Raw genomic sequence first — 16,580 nt, 5'->3', positions numbered from 1 at the left:
AGCCATGGTGCTTGCTTCATCATAATTAGGCACGCAGTCATTAGCCACAGCTCTGATCATGGGTCACTGAGATCAGTTTCAATAATTCCTCAAAAACCTAACCATGCAGTCCCCCCTAACTGTGTAGTTATCTTGCTTTACTGCTGTTTGTGTGATTAGCTGGGAGGAGCTCACGGCAGCATCCTCCCTATAAAAGTGTAGATGGACCGCTCCTTAACTCTTTCTTGCTTCACATACAGATGGCTTGAGGAGGTACAGGGGAGATGCAGGTCTACTAGACAGAATAGAAGATCTGCGCCAGGTGTGTTTCTCTGCATTGGTGTCCCATCACAGGCCCACAAGTGTATGTGTGATCTTTGACTCCTGGCAGTTCACAAGCAGGCGGCCAGGAAACAGTTTCAGCCTATCAACCACTGAGGAGACAAAGCCTTTGTATAAGGAATGAGGAAGCAATGAACACATTCAGCCTATCACAGGAGTTCCCTGAGTGTTCCGAATTACAAATTCTCCATGTCACTGTATGTTATTGAGCCCAAGTAGCTAGCCGTGATCGTATAGTGGTTAGTACTCTGCGTTGTGGCCGCAGCAACCTCGGTTCGACTCCGAGTCACGGCATTGTGGTTGGCAATGTCACAGCAGTTGGGTTTTTCTTTTACAGAATTACCAAATGTACCAGTTGTTTTTGTAAAATGTCTATTAAAAACAGATCCTTTAAAATATTTAAACGATCTAACGACAAATTATTTTAACACACATGATTATAAGATGTAGCTATATTGTACCTACTGACATAAATTATCGTTCTTGAACCTATTTGCGGTGGGGGAATGGAGCTCTCCCCCATGCCAATCAGAATTCAGATGAATGCAGTTGCAGTTGAGTGACCTGTGTTGTGGCTGTCTAGAGGGAATGCACAAATGTAGCTGTCTCGCAGCCCAATCCAGACGTCAATTGGAGACAGGTTTTCAGGCAAATAGAGCAGTAAGTGCAGAGAAATGCTCACTCTCTAACAATGGCATTTATGAAATAGTAAAGTTAAATCCAACCTCACCAGTAAATAGGATTTATCAATCAATAAATAAAGCTTCTCCTCTCTGATATGGAATTACCCCCCAAAAAGTATAAGGGAATACCCAATGCTAACCTATGAGAGGGGCAGACCTCACAGTAGTGAAAAATGTAATAGACTGTTTTGTACTACCAGGACATGCAAACTACCACAGTACATGTCTTACCTTTTACTTACATAGCATGATGCCCCTAGGACTACCTAGGGCCTACCGTTTGGTTAATTATATGTAATAAAATTGGAGTTTAAGGCTTGGCAAGTAGTTTTAAATGGCAAGTCGAAGTGGCAGTACACTGCAGCACAGGCACTGCAGTAGCAGGCTTGAGACAGGTTTGAAATGATACTTTTTTGGGCGGCACAATCAGTTCCTGGGTATATGCTATACCACTTTACAAGGGGCTTTCAAGTCAATGAAATCTGTCAGTCAGGTATACTCCAATTACACACATGATTAGGGAAGAAGCACGTGCACTTCAGCACTGATTAGTAGCAATAAAGTGATCAGAGTCCTAAGGCCAACAAAAAGATACAGCAAAATGCGTAGGTGAAAAGCAATAAGGTAGGGTTGAGGCCACCTTAAGAATGCAAGGTCTAACAAAAACAAACTAAGGATAACATGAGTAAAACATCAGGTTTCTCTACGGCATTTGGTGAGACAAGTGTGCCTTCTTTTATCTTCCATAAATGCAATCTTTCCCTGACCCCTTTATTATATATCTCTTCAAGTAAAAAAGATAAAGCACTTACAAAGGAGCCTCAAATACTCAAAGATGGTAGACTTCTGTAATATGGGCCATAGACTAAAAGCAGCACGAAAACAGAGTGCAATAGGGTCCCAAAAACTTGAGTGCCACATGAGAGTATGCATGAAAGCGTATCCTTTTCCAAACTAGAGATATACTCATGCAATTTTTGTTTTTAGGAGAGAATGTGCCTGCTGAAAAAAACATTATTTTAAAAAAGTGCATTGCAGAATACCAGGAATTTGCTGTGGGACACCTTGAAAACTTTCATACAGATTATTTGCACAAAACTTACAGTCAGTTGTTGTGGCCGAGTGGTTAAGGCAATGGACTAGAAATCCATTGGGGTCTTCCCACGCAGGTTCGAATCCTGCCAACAACGAGAAACTTTTAACATCGGCTACAATTTCAGAAGTTAACCTTTAGAATTTCTTCCATGTCAGTTTTATAAATAGGTGGCTTATTTTGGTGTCACTATTGCCCTATTTATTATCGCTACCCCTTTCATATCTTTGCTATAACTCTCATCCTACATTAGCGCTGGTGCAAACACTTCAAATTATTATACCCTGGTTCTCTCAGTCATACCATTTATGCACTTGAAACTTACTTTACCAATAAAAGAAGCAAATAGAAAAATAAAACAAAAGTGCTTCCTGGATTAGGCAAACACACTTCATAAAACTGCATTTTCTTTTCTATTCTCCCCGTGTTACAAGCTTAACTGCTCCCTGTCTAATTTCTCTTAGCCTGCTGTCCCAGGAAGAGAATTTTATCTACAGGCTCTTTCCGTGTTTTTTTCCTAGTCTTTCTTTCCCTTTTCTTAGATTTGTAACTGTTCCTTCATGTGCTCTATTTAGGCGCCATTAATCTCATTTGAGCTCCTTGTACCTGCTGCTGTTTTCTCCACACCTCATACTGCCTTTTCCCTCTTTCTCTCTTTCTCTGAGGTTGGTGGCTACTTTCCATAGCTTCTGATGCCCCAATGTTCCTTCATCTTGTTGTCAGACGTGAATTGGAAAAGCAACCAAATTAACAAGCCTTTACCACTCATACATGGCAGAGGTTTATACTTTAATTGAGCTAAGAAAAGCGTGTTGTGGGGCCCCTACGAGCCATGGTGCTTGCTTCATCATAATTGGGCGCGCAGTCATTAGCCACAGCTCTGATCATGGGTCACTGAGGTCAGTTTCAATAATTCCTCAAAAACCTAACCATGCAGTCCCCCCTAACTGTGTAGTTATCTTGCTTTACTGCTGTTTGTGTGATTAGCTGGGAGGAGCTCACGGCAGCATCCTCCCTATAAAAGTGTAGATGGACCGCTCCTTAACTTTTTCTTGCTTCACATGCAGATGGCTTGAGGAGGTACAGGGGAGATGCAGGTCTAATAGACAGAATAGAAGATCTGCGCCAGGTGTGTTTCTCTGCATTGGTGTACCATCACAGGCCCACAAGTGTATGTGTGATCTTTGACTTCTGGCAGTTTACAAGCAGGCGGCCAGGAAACGGTTTCAGCCTATCAACCACTGAGGAGACAAAGCCTTTGTATAAGGAATGAGGAAGCAATGAACACATTCAGCCTATCACTGGAGTTCCCTGAGTGTTTCGAATTATAAATTCTCCATGTCACTGTATGTTATTGATCCCAAGTAGCTCGCCGTGATCGTATAGTGGTTAGTACTCTGCGTTGTGGCTGCAGCAACCTCGGTTTGAATCCGAGTCATGGCATTGTGGTTGGCAATGTCACAGCAGTTGGGTTTTTCTTTTACAGAATTACCAAATGTACCAGGTGTTTTTGTAAAATGTCTATTAAAAACAGATCCTTTAAAATATTTAAACGATCTACTGACAAATTATTTAAACACACATGATTATAAGATGTAGCCTTATTTTTGTTTTTAGGAGAGAATGTGCCTGCTGAAAAAAACATTATTTTTAAAAAGTGCATTGCAGGATATCAGGAATTTGCTGTGGCACACCTTGAAAACTTTCATACAGATTATTTGCACAAAACTTACAGTTAGTTGTTGTGGCCGAGTGGTTAAGGCGATGGACTAGAAATCCATTGGGGTCCCCCCGCGCAGGTTCAAATCCTGCCAACAACGAGAAGCTTTTTAACATCGGCTACAATTTCAGAAGTTAACCTTTAGAATTTCTTCCATGTCAGTTTTATAAATAGGTGGCTTATTTTGGTGTCACTATTGCCCTTTCACATATTTATTATCGCTACCCCTTTCATATCTTTGCTATAACTCTCGTCCTACATTAGCGCTGGTGCAAACACTTCAAATTATTATACCCTGGCTCTCTCAGTCATACCATTGATGCACTTGAAACTTACTTTACCAATAAAAGAAGCAAATAGAAAAATAAAACAAAAGTGCTTGCTGGATTAGGCAAACACACTTCATAAAACTGCATTTTCTTTTCTATTCTCCCCGTGTTACAAGCTTAACTGCTCCCTGTGTAATTTCTCTTAGCCTGCTGTCCCAGGAAGAGAATTTTATCTACAGGCTCTTTCCGTGTTTTTTTCCTAGTCTTTCTTTCCCTTTTCTTAGATTTGTAACTGTTCCTTTATGTGCTCTATTTAGGCGCAATTAATCTCATTTGAGCTCCTTGTACCTGCTGCTGTTTTCTCCACACTTCATACTGCCTTTTCCCTCTTTCTCTCTTTCTCTGAGGTTGGTGGCTACTTTCCAAAGCTTCTGATGCCCCAATGTTCCTTCATCTTGTTGTCAGACGTGAATTGGAAAAGCAACCAAATTAACAAGCCTTTACCACTCATACATGGCAGAGGTTTATACTTTAATTCAATGAGCTAAGAAAAGCGTGTTGTGGGGCCCCTACGAGCCATGGTGCTTGCTTCATCATAATTGGGCGCGCAGTCATTAGCCACAGCTCTGATCATGGGTCACTGAGGTCAGTTTCAATAATTCCTCAAAAACCTAACCATGCAGTCCCCCCTAACTGTGTAGTTATCTTGCTTTACTGCTGTTTGTGTGATTAGCTGGGAGGAGCTCACGGCAGCATCCTCCCTATAAAAGTGTAGATGGACCGCTCCTTAACTTTTTCTTGCTTCACATACAGATGGCTTGAGGAGGTACAGGGGAGATGCAGGTCTAATAGACAAAACAGAAGATCTGCGCCAGGTGTGTTTCTCTGCATTGGTGTCCCATCACAGGCCCACAAGTGTATGTGTGATCTTTGACTTCTGGCAGTTCACAAGCAGGCGGCCAGGAAACGGTTTCAGCCTATCAACCACTGAGGAGACAAAGCCTTTGTATAAGGAATGAGGAAGCAATGAACACATTCAGCCTATCACTGGAGTTCCCTGAGTGTTTCGAATTATAAATTCTCCATGTCACTGTATGTTATTGAGCCCAAGTAGCTCGCCGTGATCGTATAGTGGTTAGTACTCTGCGTTGTGGCTGCAGCAACCTCGGCTTGAATCCGAGTCACGGCGTTGTGGTTGGCAATGTCACGGCAGTTGGGTTTTTCTTTTACAGAATTACCAAATGTACCAGGTGTTTTTGTAAAATGTCAATTAAAAACAGATCCTTTAAAATATTTAAACGATCTACTGACAAATTATTTAAACACACATGATTATAAGATGTAGCCTTATTTTTGTTTTTAGGAGAGAATGTGCCTGCTGAAAAAAACATTATTTTTAAAAAGTGCATTGCAGGATATCAGGAATTTGCTGTGGCACACCTTGAAAACTTTCATACAGATTATTTGCACAAAACTTACAGTCAGTTGTTGTGGCCGAGTGGTTAAGGCGATGGACTAGAAATCCATTGGGGTCCCCCCGCGCAGGTTCAAATCCTGCCAACAACGAGAAGCTTTTTAACATCGGCTACAATTTCAGAAGTTAACCTTTCGAATTTCTTCCATGTCAGTTTTATAAATAGGTGGCTTATTTTGGTGTCACTATTGCCCTTTCACATATTTATTATCGCTACCCCTTTCATATCTTTGCTATAACTCTCGTCCTACATTAGCGCTGGTGCAAACACTTCAAATTATTATACCCTGGCTCTCTCAGTCATACCATTCATGCACTTGAAACTTACTTTACCAATAAAAGAAGCAAATAGAAAAATAAAACAAAAGTGCTTGCTGGATTAGGCAAACACACTTCATAAAACTGCATTTTCTTTTCTATTCTCTCCGTGTTACAAGCTTAACTGCTCCCTGTGTAATTTCTCTTAGCCTGCTGTCCCAGGAAGAGAATTTTATCTACAGGCTCTTTCCGTGTTTTTTTCCTAGTCTTTCTTTCCCTTTTCTTAGATTTGTAACTGTTCCTTTATGTGCTCTATTTAGGCGCCATTAATCTCATTTGAGCTCCTTGTACCTGCTGCTGTTTTCTCCACACCTCATACTGCATTTCCCTCTTTCTCTCTTTCTCTGAGGTAGGTGGCTACTTTCCAAAGCTTCTGATGCCCCAATGTTCCTTCATCTTGTTGTCAGACGTGAATTGGAAAAGCAACCAAATTAACAAGCCTTTACCACTCATATATGGCAGAGGTTTCTACTTTAATTGAGCTAAGAAAAGCGTGTTGTGGGGCCCCTACGAGCCATGGTGCTTGCTTCATCATAATTAGGCACGCAGTCATTAGCCACAGCTCTGATCATGGGTCACTGAGATCAGTTTCAATAATTCCTCAAAAACCTAACCATGCAGTCCCCCCTAACTGTGTAGTTATCTTGCTTTACTGCTGTTTGTGTGATTAGCTGGGAGGAGCTCACGGCAGCATCCTCCCTATAAAAGTGTAGATGGACCGCTCCTTAACTCTTTCTTGCTTCACATACAGATGGCTTGAGGAGGTACAGGGGAGATGCAGGTCTACTAGACAGAATAGAAGATCTGCGCCAGGTGTGTTTCTCTGCATTGGTGTCCCATCACAGGCCCACAAGTGTATGTGTGATCTTTGACTCCTGGCAGTTCACAAGCAGGCGGCCAGGAAACAGTTTCAGCCTATCAACCACTGAGGAGACAAAGCCTTTGTATAAGGAATGAGGAAGCAATGAACACATTCAGCCTATCACAGGAGTTCCCTGAGTGTTCCGAATTACAAATTCTCCATGTCACTGTATGTTATTGAGCCCAAGTAGCTAGCCGTGATCGTATAGTGGTTAGTACTCTGCGTTGTGGCCGCAGCAACCTCGGTTCGACTCCGAGTCACGGCATTGTGGTTGGCAATGTCACAGCAGTTGGGTTTTTCTTTTACAGAATTACCAAATGTACCAGTTGTTTTTGTAAAATGTCTATTAAAAACAGATCCTTTAAAATATTTAAACGATCTAACGACAAATTATTTTAACACACATGATTATAAGATGTAGCTATATTGTACCTACTGACATAAATTATCGTTCTTGAACCTATTTGAGGTGGGGGAATGGAGCTCTCCCCCATGCCAATCAGAATTCAGATGAATGCAGTTGCAGTTGAGTGACCTGTGTTGTGGCTGTCTAGAGGGAATGCACAAATGTAGCTGTCTCGCAGCCCAATCCAGACGTCAATTGGAGACAGGTTTTCAGGCAAATAGAGCAGTAAGTGCAGAGAAATGCTCACTCTCTAACAATGGCATTTATGAAATAGTAAAGTTAAATCCAACCTCACCAGTAAATAGGATTTATCAATCAATAAATAAAGCTTCTCCTCTCTGATATGGAATTACCCCCCAAAAAGTATAAGGGAATACCCAATGCTAACCTATGAGAGGGGCAGACCTCACAGTAGTGAAAAATGTAATAGACTGTTTTGTACTACCAGGACATGCAAACTACCACAGTACATGTCTTACCTTTTACTTACATAGCATGATGCCCCTAGGACTACCTAGGGCCTACCTTTTGGTTAATTATATGTAATAAAATTGGAGTTTAAGGCTTGGCAAGTAGTTTTAAATGGCAAGTCGAAGTGGCAGTACACTGCAGCACAGGCACTGCAGTAGCAGGCTTGAGACAGGTTTGAAATGATACTTTTTTGGGCGGCACAATCAGTTCCTGGGTATATGGTATACCACTTTACAAGGGGCTTTCAAGTCAATGAAATCTGTCAGTCAGGTATACTCCAATTACACACATGATTAGGGAAGAAGCACGTGCACTTCAGCACTGATTAGTAGCAATAAAGTGATCAGAGTCCTAAGGCCAACAAAAAGATACAGCAAAATGCGTAGGTGAAAAGCAATAAGGTAGGGTTGAGGCCACCTTAAGAATGCAAGGTCTAACAAAAACAAACTAAGGATAACATGAGTAAAACATCAGGTTTCTCTACGGCATTTGGTGAGACAAGTGTGCCTTCTTTTATCTTCCATAAATGCAATCTTTCCCTGACCCCTTTATTATATATCTCTTCAAGTAAAAAAGATAAAGCACTTACAAAGGAGCCTCAAATACTCAAAGATGGTAGACTTCTGTAATATGGGCCATAGACTAAAAGCAGCACGAAAACAGAGTGCAATAGGGTCCCAAAAACTTGAGTGCCACATGAGAGTATGCATGAAAGCGTATCCTTTTCCAAACTAGAGATATACTCATGCAATTTTTGTTTTTAGGAGAGAATGTGCCTGCTGAAAAAAACATTATTTTAAAAAAGTGCATTGCAGAATACCAGGAATTTGCTGTGGGACACCTTGAAAACTTTCATACAGATTATTTGCACAAAACTTACAGTCAGTTGTTGTGGCCGAGTGGTTAAGGCAATGGACTAGAAATCCATTGGGGTCTTCCCACGCAGGTTCGAATCCTGCCAACAACGAGAAACTTTTAACATCGGCTACAATTTCAGAAGTTAACCTTTAGAATTTCTTCCATGTCAGTTTTATAAATAGGTGGCTTATTTTGGTGTCACTATTGCCCTTTCACATATTTATTATCGCTACCCCTTTCATATCTTTGCTATAACTCTCATCCTACATTAGCGCTGGTGCAAACACTTCAAATTATTATACCCTGGTTCTCTCAGTCATACCATTCATGCACTTGAAACTTACTTTACCAATAAAAGAAGCAAATAGAAAAATAAAACAAAAGTGCTTCCTGGATTAGGCAAACACACTTCATAAAACTGCATTTTCTTTTCTATTCTCCCCGTGTTACAAGCTTAACTGCTCCCTGTGTAATTTCTCTTAGCCTGCTGTCCCAGGAAGAGAATTTTATCTACAGGCTCTTTCCGTGTTTTTTTCCTAGTCTTTCTTTCCCTTTTCTTAGATTTGTAACTGTTCCTTCATGTGCTCTATTTAGGCGCCATTAATCTCATTTGAGCTCCTTGTACCTGCTGCTGTTTTCTCCACACCTCATACTGCCTTTTCCCTCTTTCTCTCTTTCTCTGAGGTTGGTGGCTACTTTCCATAGCTTCTGATGCCCCAATGTTCCTTCATCTTGTTGTCAGACGTGAATTGGAAAAGCAACCAAATTAACAAGCCTTTACCACTCATACATGGCAGAGGTTTATACTTTAATTGAGCTAAGAAAAGCGTGTTGTGGGGCCCCTACGAGCCATGGTGCTTGCTTCATCATAATTGGGCGCGCAGTCATTAGCCACAGCTCTGATCATGGGTCACTGAGGTCAGTTTCAATAATTCCTCAAAAACCTAACCATGCAGTCCCCCCTAACTGTGTAGTTATCTTGCTTTACTGCTGTTTGTGTGATTAGCTGGGAGGAGCTCACGGCAGCATCCTCCCTATAAAAGTGTAGATGGACCGCTCCTTAACTTTTTCTTGCTTCACATGCAGATGGCTTGAGGAGGTACAGGGGAGATGCAGGTCTAATAGACAGAATAGAAGATCTGCGCCAGGTGTGTTTCTCTGCATTGGTGTACCATCACAGGCCCACAAGTGTATGTGTGATCTTTGACTTCTGGCAGTTTACAAGCAGGCGGCCAGGAAACGGTTTCAGCCTATCAACCACTGAGGAGACAAAGCCTTTGTATAAGGAATGAGGAAGCAATGAACACATTCAGCCTATCACTGGAGTTCCCTGAGTGTTTCGAATTATAAATTCTCCATGTCACTGTATGTTATTGATCCCAAGTAGCTCGCCGTGATCGTATAGTGGTTAGTACTCTGCGTTGTGGCTGCAGCAACCTCGGTACGAATCCGAGTCATGGCATTGTGGTTGGCAATGTCACAGCAGTTGGGTTTTTCTTTTACAGAATTACCAAATGTACCAGGTGTTTTTGTAAAATGTCTATTAAAAACAGATCCTTTAAAATATTTAAACGATCTACTGACAAATTATTTAAACACACATGATTATAAGATGTAGCCTTATTTTTGTTTTTAGGAGAGAATGTGCCTGCTGAAAAAAACATTATTTTTAAAAAGTGCATTGCAGGATATCAGGAATTTGCTGTGGCACACCTTGAAAACTTTCATACAGATTATTTGCACAAAACTTACAGTTAGTTGTTGTGGCCGAGTGGTTAAGGCGATGGACTAGAAATCCATTGGGGTCCCCCCGCGCAGGTTCAAATCCTGCCAACAACAAGAAGCTTTTTAACATCGGCTACAATTTCAGAAGTTAACCTTTAGAATTTCTTCCATGTCAGTTTTATAAATAGGTGGCTTATTTTGGTGTCACTATTGCCCTTTCACATATTTATTATCGCTACCCCTTTCATATCTTTGCTATAACTCTCGTCCTACATTAGCGCTGGTGCAAACACTTCAAATTATTATACCCTGGCTCTCTCAGTCATACCATTGATGCACTTGAAACTTACTTTACCAATAAAAGAAGCAAATAGAAAAATAAAACAAAAGTGCTTGCTGGATTAGGCAAACACACTTCATAAAACTGCATTTTCTTTTCTATTCTCCCCGTGTTACAAGCTTAACTGCTCCCTGTGTAATTTCTCTTAGCCTGCTGTCCCAGGAAGAGAATTTTATCTACAGGCTCTTTCCGTGTTTTTTTCCTAGTCTTTCTTTCCCTTTTCTTAGATTTGTAACTGTTCCTTTATGTGCTCTATTTAGGCGCAATTAATCTCATTTGAGCTCCTTGTACCTGCTGCTGTTTTCTCCACACTTCATACTGCCTTTTCCCTCTTTCTCTCTTTCTCTGAGGTTGGTGGCTACTTTCCAAAGCTTCTGATGCCCCAATGTTCCTTCATCTTGTTGTCAGACGTGAATTGGAAAAGCAACCAAATTAACAAGCCTTTACCACTCATACATGGCAGAGGTTTATACTTTAATTCAATGAGCTAAGAAAAGCGTGTTGTGGGGCCCCTACGAGCCATGGTGCTTGCTTCATCATAATTGGGCGCGCAGTCATTAGCCACAGCTCTGATCATGGGTCACTGAGGTCAGTTTCAATAATTCCTCAAAAACCTAACCATGCAGTCCCCCCTAACTGTGTAGTTATCTTGCTTTACTGCTGTTTGTGTGATTAGCTGGGAGGAGCTCACGGCAGCATCCTCCCTATAAAAGTGTAGATGGACCGCTCCTTAACTTTTTCTTGCTTCACATACAGATGGCTTGAGGAGGTACAGGGGAGATGCAGGTCTAATAGACAAAACAGAAGATCTGCGCCAGGTGTGTTTCTCTGCATTGGTGTCCCATCACAGGCCCACAAGTGTATGTGTGATCTTTGACTTCTGGCAGTTTACAAGCAGGCGGCCAGGAAACGGTTTCAGCCTATCAACCACTGAGGAGACAAAGCCTTTGTATAAGGAATGAGGAAGCAATGAACACATTCAGCCTATCACTGGAGTTCCCTGAGTGTTTCGAATTATAAATTCTCCATGTCACTGTATGTTATTGATCCCAAGTAGCTCGCCGTGATCGTATAGTGGTTAGTACTCTGCGTTGTGGCTGCAGCAACCTCGGTACGAATCCGAGTCATGGCATTGTGGTTGGCAATGTCACAGCAGTTGGGTTTTTCTTTTACAGAATTACCAAATGTACCAGGTGTTTTTGTAAAATGTCTATTAAAAACAGATCCTTTAAAATATTTAAACGATCTACTGACAAATTATTTAAACACACATGATTATAAGATGTAGCCTTATTTTTGTTTTTAGGAGAGAATGTGCCTGCTGAAAAAAACATTATTTTTAAAAAGTGCATTGCAGGATATCAGGAATTTGCTGTGGCACACCTTGAAAACTTTCATACAGATTATTTGCACAAAACTTACAGTTAGTTGTTGTGGCCGAGTGGTTAAGGCGATGGACTAGAAATCCATTGGGGTCCCCCCACGCAGGTTCAAATCCTGCCAACAACAAGAAGCTTTTTAACATCGGCTACAATTTCAGAAGTTAACCTTTAGAATTTCTTCCATGTCAGTTTTATAAATAGGTGGCTTATTTTGGTGTCACTATTGCCCTTTCACATATTTATTATCGCTACCCCTTTCATATCTTTGCTATAACTCTCGTCCTACATTAGCGCTGGTGCAAACACTTCAAATTATTATACCCTGGCTCTCTCAGTCATACCATTGATGCACTTGAAACTTACTTTACCAATAAAAGAAGCAAATAGAAAAATAAAACAAAAGTGCTTGCTGGATTAGGCAAACACACTTCATAAAACTGCATTTTCTTTTCTATTCTCCCCGTGTTACAAGCTTAACTGCTCCCTGTGTAATTTCTCTTAGCCTGCTGTCCCAGGAAGAGAATTTTATCTACAGGCTCTTTCCGTGTTTTTTTCCTAGTCTTTCTTTCCCTTTTCTTAGATTTGTAACTGTTCCTTTATGTGCTCTATTTAGGCGCAATTAATCTCATTTGAGCTCCTTGTACCTGCTGCTGTTTTCTCCACACTTCATACTGCCTTTTCCCTCTTTCTCTCTTTCTCTGAGGTTGGTGGCTACTTTCCAAAGCTTCTGATGCCCCAATGTTCCTTCATCTTGTTGTCAGACGTGAATTGGAAAAGCAACCAAATTAACAAGCCTTTACCACTCATACATGGCAGAGGTTTATACTTTAATTCAATGAGCTAAGAAAAGCGTGTTGTGGGGCCCCTACGAGCCATGGTGCTTGCTTCATCATAATTGGGCGCGCAGTCATTAGCCACAGCTCTGATCATGGGTCACTGAGGTCAGTTTCAATAATTCCTCAAAAACCTAACCATGCAGTCCCCCCTAACTGTGTAGTTATCTTGCTTTACTGCTGTTTGTGTGATTAGCTGGGAGGAGCTCACGGCAGCATCCTCCCTATAAAAGTGTAGATGGACCGCTCCTTAACTTTTTCTTGCTTCACATACAGATGGCTTGAGGAGGTACAGGGGAGATGCAGGTCTAATAGACAAAACAGAAGATCTGCGCCAGGTGTGTTTCTCTGCATTGGTGTCCCATCACAGGCCCACAAGTGTATGTGTGATCTTTGACTTCTGGCAGTTCACAAGCAGGCGGCCAGGAAACGGTTTCAGCCTATCAACCACTGAGGAGACAAAGCCTTTGTATAAGGAATGAGGAAGCAATGAACACATTCAGCCTATCACTGGAGTTCCCTGAGTGTTTCGAATTATAAATTCTCCATGTCACTGTATGTTATTGAGCCCAAGTAGCTCGCCGTGATCGTATAGTGGTTAGTACTCTGCGTTGTGGCTGCAGCAACCTCGGCTTGAATCCGAGTCACGGCGTTGTGGTTGGCAATGTCACGGCAGTTGGGTTTTTCTTTTACAGAATTACCAAATGTACCAGGTGTTTTTGTAAAATGTCAATTAAAAACAGATCCTTTAAAATATTTAAACGATCTACTGACAAATTATTTAAACACACATGATTATAAGATGTAGCCTTATTTTTGTTTTTAGGAGAGAATGTGCCTGCTGAAAAAAACATTATTTTTAAAAAGTGCATTGCAGGATATCAGGAATTTGCTGTGGCACACCTTGAAAACTTTCATACAGATTATTTGCACAAAACTTACAGTCAGTTGTTGTGGCCGAGTGGTTAAGGCGATGGACTAGAAATCCATTGGGGTCCCCCCGCGCAGGTTCAAATCCTGCCAACAACGAGAAGCTTTTTAACATCGGCTACAATTTCAGAAGTTAACCTTTAGAATTTCTTCCATGTCAGTTTTATAAATAGGTGGCTTATTTTGGTGTCACTATTGCCCTTTCACATATTTATTATCGCTACCCCTTTCATATCTTTGCTATAACTCTCGTCCTACATTAGCGCTGGTGCAAACACTTCAAATTATTATACCCTGGCTCTCTCAGTCATACCATTCATGCACTTGAAACTTACTTTACCAATAAAAGAAGCAAATAGAAAAATAAAACAAAAGTGCTTGCTGGATTAGGCAAACACACTTCATAAAACTGCATTTTCTTTTCTATTCTCTCCGTGTTACAAGCTTAACTGCTCCCTGTGTAATTTCTCTTAGCCTGCTGTCCCAGGAAGAGAATTTTATCTACAGGCTCTTTCCGTGTTTTTTTCCTAGTCTTTCTTTCCCTTTTCTTAGATTTGTAACTGTTCCTTTACGTGCTCTATTTAGGCGCCATTAATCTCATTTGAGCTCCTTGTACCTGCTGCTGTTTTCTCCACACCTCATACTGCATTTCCCTCTTTCTCTCTTTCTCTGAGGTTGGTGGCTACTTTCCAAAGCTTCTGATGCCCCAATGTTCCTTCATCTTGTTGTCAGACGTGAATTGGAAAAGCAACCAAATTAACAAGCCTTTACCACTCATATATGGCAGAGGTTTCTACTTTAATTGAGCTAAGAAAAGCGTGTTGTGGGGCCCCTACGAGCCATGGTGCTTGCTTCATCATAATTAGGCACGCAGTCATTAGCCACAGCTCTGATCATGGGTCACTGAGATCAGTTTCAATAATTCCTCAAAAACCTAACCATGCAGTCCCCCCTAACTGTGTAGTTATCTTGCTTTACTGCTGTTTGTGTGATTAGCTGGGAGGAGCTCACGGCAGCATCCTCCCTATAAAAGTGTAGATGGACCGCTCCTTAACTCTTTCTTGCTTCACATACAGATGGCTTGAGGAGGTACAGGGGAGATGCAGGTCTACTAGACAGAATAGAAGATCTGCGCCAGGTGTGTTTCTCTGCATTGGTGTCCCATCACAGGCCCACAAGTGTATGTGTGATCTTTGACTCCTGGCAGTTCACAAGCAGGCGGCCAGGAAACAGTTTCAGCCTATCAACCACTGAGGAGACAAAGCCTTTGTATAAGGAATGAGGAAGCAATGAACACATTCAGCCTATCACAGGAGTTCCCTGAGTGTTCCGAATTACAAATTCTCCATGTCACTGTATGTTATTGAGCCCAAGTAGCTAGCCGTGATCGTATAGTGGTTAGTACTCTGCGTTGTGGCCGCAGCAACCTCGGTTCGACTCCGAGTCACGGCATTGTGGTTGGCAATGTCACAGCAGTTGGGTTTTTCTTTTACAGAATTACCAAATGTACCAGTTGTTTTTGTAAAATGTCTATTAAAAACAGATCCTTTAAAATATTTAAACGATCTAACGACAAATTATTTTAACACACATGATTATAAGATGTAGCTATATTGTACCTACTGACATAAATTATCGTTCTTGAACCTATTTGAGGTGGGGGAATGGAGCTCTCCCCCATGCCAATCAGAATTCAGATGAATGCAGTTGCAGTTGAGTGACCTGTGTTGTGGCTGTCTAGAGGGAATGCACAAATGTAGCTGTCTCGCATCCCAATCCAGACGTCAATTGGAGACAGGTTTTCAGGCAAATAGAGCAGTAAGTGCAGAGAAATGCTCACTCTCTAACAATGGCATTTATGAAATAGTAAAGTTAAATCCAACCTCACCAGTAAATAGGATTTATCAATCAATAAATAAAGCTTCTCCTCTCTGATATGGAATTACCCCCCAAAAAGTATAAGGGAATACCCAATGCTAACCTATGAGAGGGGCAGACCTCACAGTAGTGAAAAATGTAATAGACTGTTTTGTACTACCAGGACATGCAAACTACCACAGTACATGTCTTACCTTTTACTTACATAGCATGATGCCCCTAGGACTACCTAGGGCCTACCTTTTGGTTAATTATATGTAATAAAATTGGAGTTTAAGGCTTGGCAAGTAGTTTTAAATGGCAAGTCGAAGTGGCAGTACACTGCAGCACAGGCACTGCAGTAGCAGGCTTGAGACAGGTTTGAAATGATACTTTTTTGGGCGGCACAATCAGTTCCTGGGTATATGGTATACCACTTTACAAGGGGCTTTCAAGTCAATGAAATCTGTCAGTCAGGTATACTCCAATTACACACATGATTAGGGAAGAATCACGTGCACTTCAGCACTGATTAGTAGCAATAAAGTGATCAGAGTCCTAAGGCCAACAAAAAGATACAGCAAAATGCGTAGGTGAAAAGCAATAAGGTAGGGTTGAGGCCACCTTAAGAATGCAAGGTCTAACAAAAACAAACTAAGGATAACATGAGTAAAACATCAGGTTTCTCTACGGCATTTGGTGAGACAAGTGTGCCTTCTTTTATCTTCCATAAATGCAATCTTTCCCTGACCCCTTTATTATATATCTCTTCAAGTAAAAAAGATAAAGCACTTACAAAGGAGCCTCAAATACTCAAAGATGGTAGACTTCTGTAATATGGGCCATAGACTAAAAGCAGCACGAAAACAGAGTGCAATAGGGTCCCAAAAACTTGAGTGCCACATGAGAGTATGCATGAAAGCGTATCCTTTTCCAAACTAGAGATATACTCATGCAATTTTTGTTTTTAGGAGAGAATGTGCCTGCTGAAAAAAACATTATTTTAAAAAAGTGCATTGCAGAATACCAGGAATTTGC

General features: G+C 41.2%; 10 non-coding genes across 10 annotated transcripts; all 10 read left to right on the top strand.

Moving 5' to 3' along the window:
* The first annotated feature begins 543 nt into the window (after positions 1 to 543).
* Positions 544 to 615, top strand: TRNAH-GUG (transfer RNA histidin (anticodon GUG)). Its single transcript has one exon. It is a non-coding gene; the product is annotated as a tRNA-His (tRNA).
* A 1,497-nt stretch (positions 616 to 2,112) lies between these two features.
* TRNAS-AGA (transfer RNA serine (anticodon AGA)) lies at positions 2,113 to 2,194 on the top strand. Its single transcript has one exon. It is a non-coding gene; the product is annotated as a tRNA-Ser (tRNA).
* Positions 2,195 to 3,835: 1,641 nt separating this feature from the next.
* TRNAS-AGA (transfer RNA serine (anticodon AGA)) lies at positions 3,836 to 3,917 on the top strand. The gene has a single exon. It is a non-coding gene; the product is annotated as a tRNA-Ser (tRNA).
* Positions 3,918 to 5,570: 1,653 nt separating this feature from the next.
* Positions 5,571 to 5,652, top strand: TRNAS-AGA (transfer RNA serine (anticodon AGA)). The gene has a single exon. It is a non-coding gene; the product is annotated as a tRNA-Ser (tRNA).
* Positions 5,653 to 6,933: 1,281 nt separating this feature from the next.
* On the top strand, positions 6,934 to 7,005 carry TRNAH-GUG (transfer RNA histidin (anticodon GUG)). The gene has a single exon. It is a non-coding gene; the product is annotated as a tRNA-His (tRNA).
* Positions 7,006 to 8,502: 1,497 nt separating this feature from the next.
* On the top strand, positions 8,503 to 8,584 carry TRNAS-AGA (transfer RNA serine (anticodon AGA)). Its single transcript has one exon. It is a non-coding gene; the product is annotated as a tRNA-Ser (tRNA).
* A 1,648-nt stretch (positions 8,585 to 10,232) lies between these two features.
* On the top strand, positions 10,233 to 10,314 carry TRNAS-AGA (transfer RNA serine (anticodon AGA)). Its single transcript has one exon. It is a non-coding gene; the product is annotated as a tRNA-Ser (tRNA).
* Positions 10,315 to 11,967: 1,653 nt separating this feature from the next.
* TRNAS-AGA (transfer RNA serine (anticodon AGA)) lies at positions 11,968 to 12,049 on the top strand. The gene has a single exon. It is a non-coding gene; the product is annotated as a tRNA-Ser (tRNA).
* A 1,653-nt stretch (positions 12,050 to 13,702) lies between these two features.
* Positions 13,703 to 13,784, top strand: TRNAS-AGA (transfer RNA serine (anticodon AGA)). The gene has a single exon. It is a non-coding gene; the product is annotated as a tRNA-Ser (tRNA).
* Positions 13,785 to 15,065: 1,281 nt separating this feature from the next.
* On the top strand, positions 15,066 to 15,137 carry TRNAH-GUG (transfer RNA histidin (anticodon GUG)). Its single transcript has one exon. It is a non-coding gene; the product is annotated as a tRNA-His (tRNA).
* Positions 15,138 to 16,580: the final 1,443 nt, after the last annotated feature.

The sequence above is a fragment of the Lissotriton helveticus genome, chromosome 12 (assembly GCF_964261635.1).
Source record: "Lissotriton helveticus chromosome 12, aLisHel1.1, whole genome shotgun sequence".
Lineage (NCBI taxonomy): Eukaryota > Metazoa > Chordata > Amphibia > Caudata > Salamandridae > Lissotriton > Lissotriton helveticus.
This window is presented reverse-complemented; position numbering and strand designations above follow the sequence as displayed.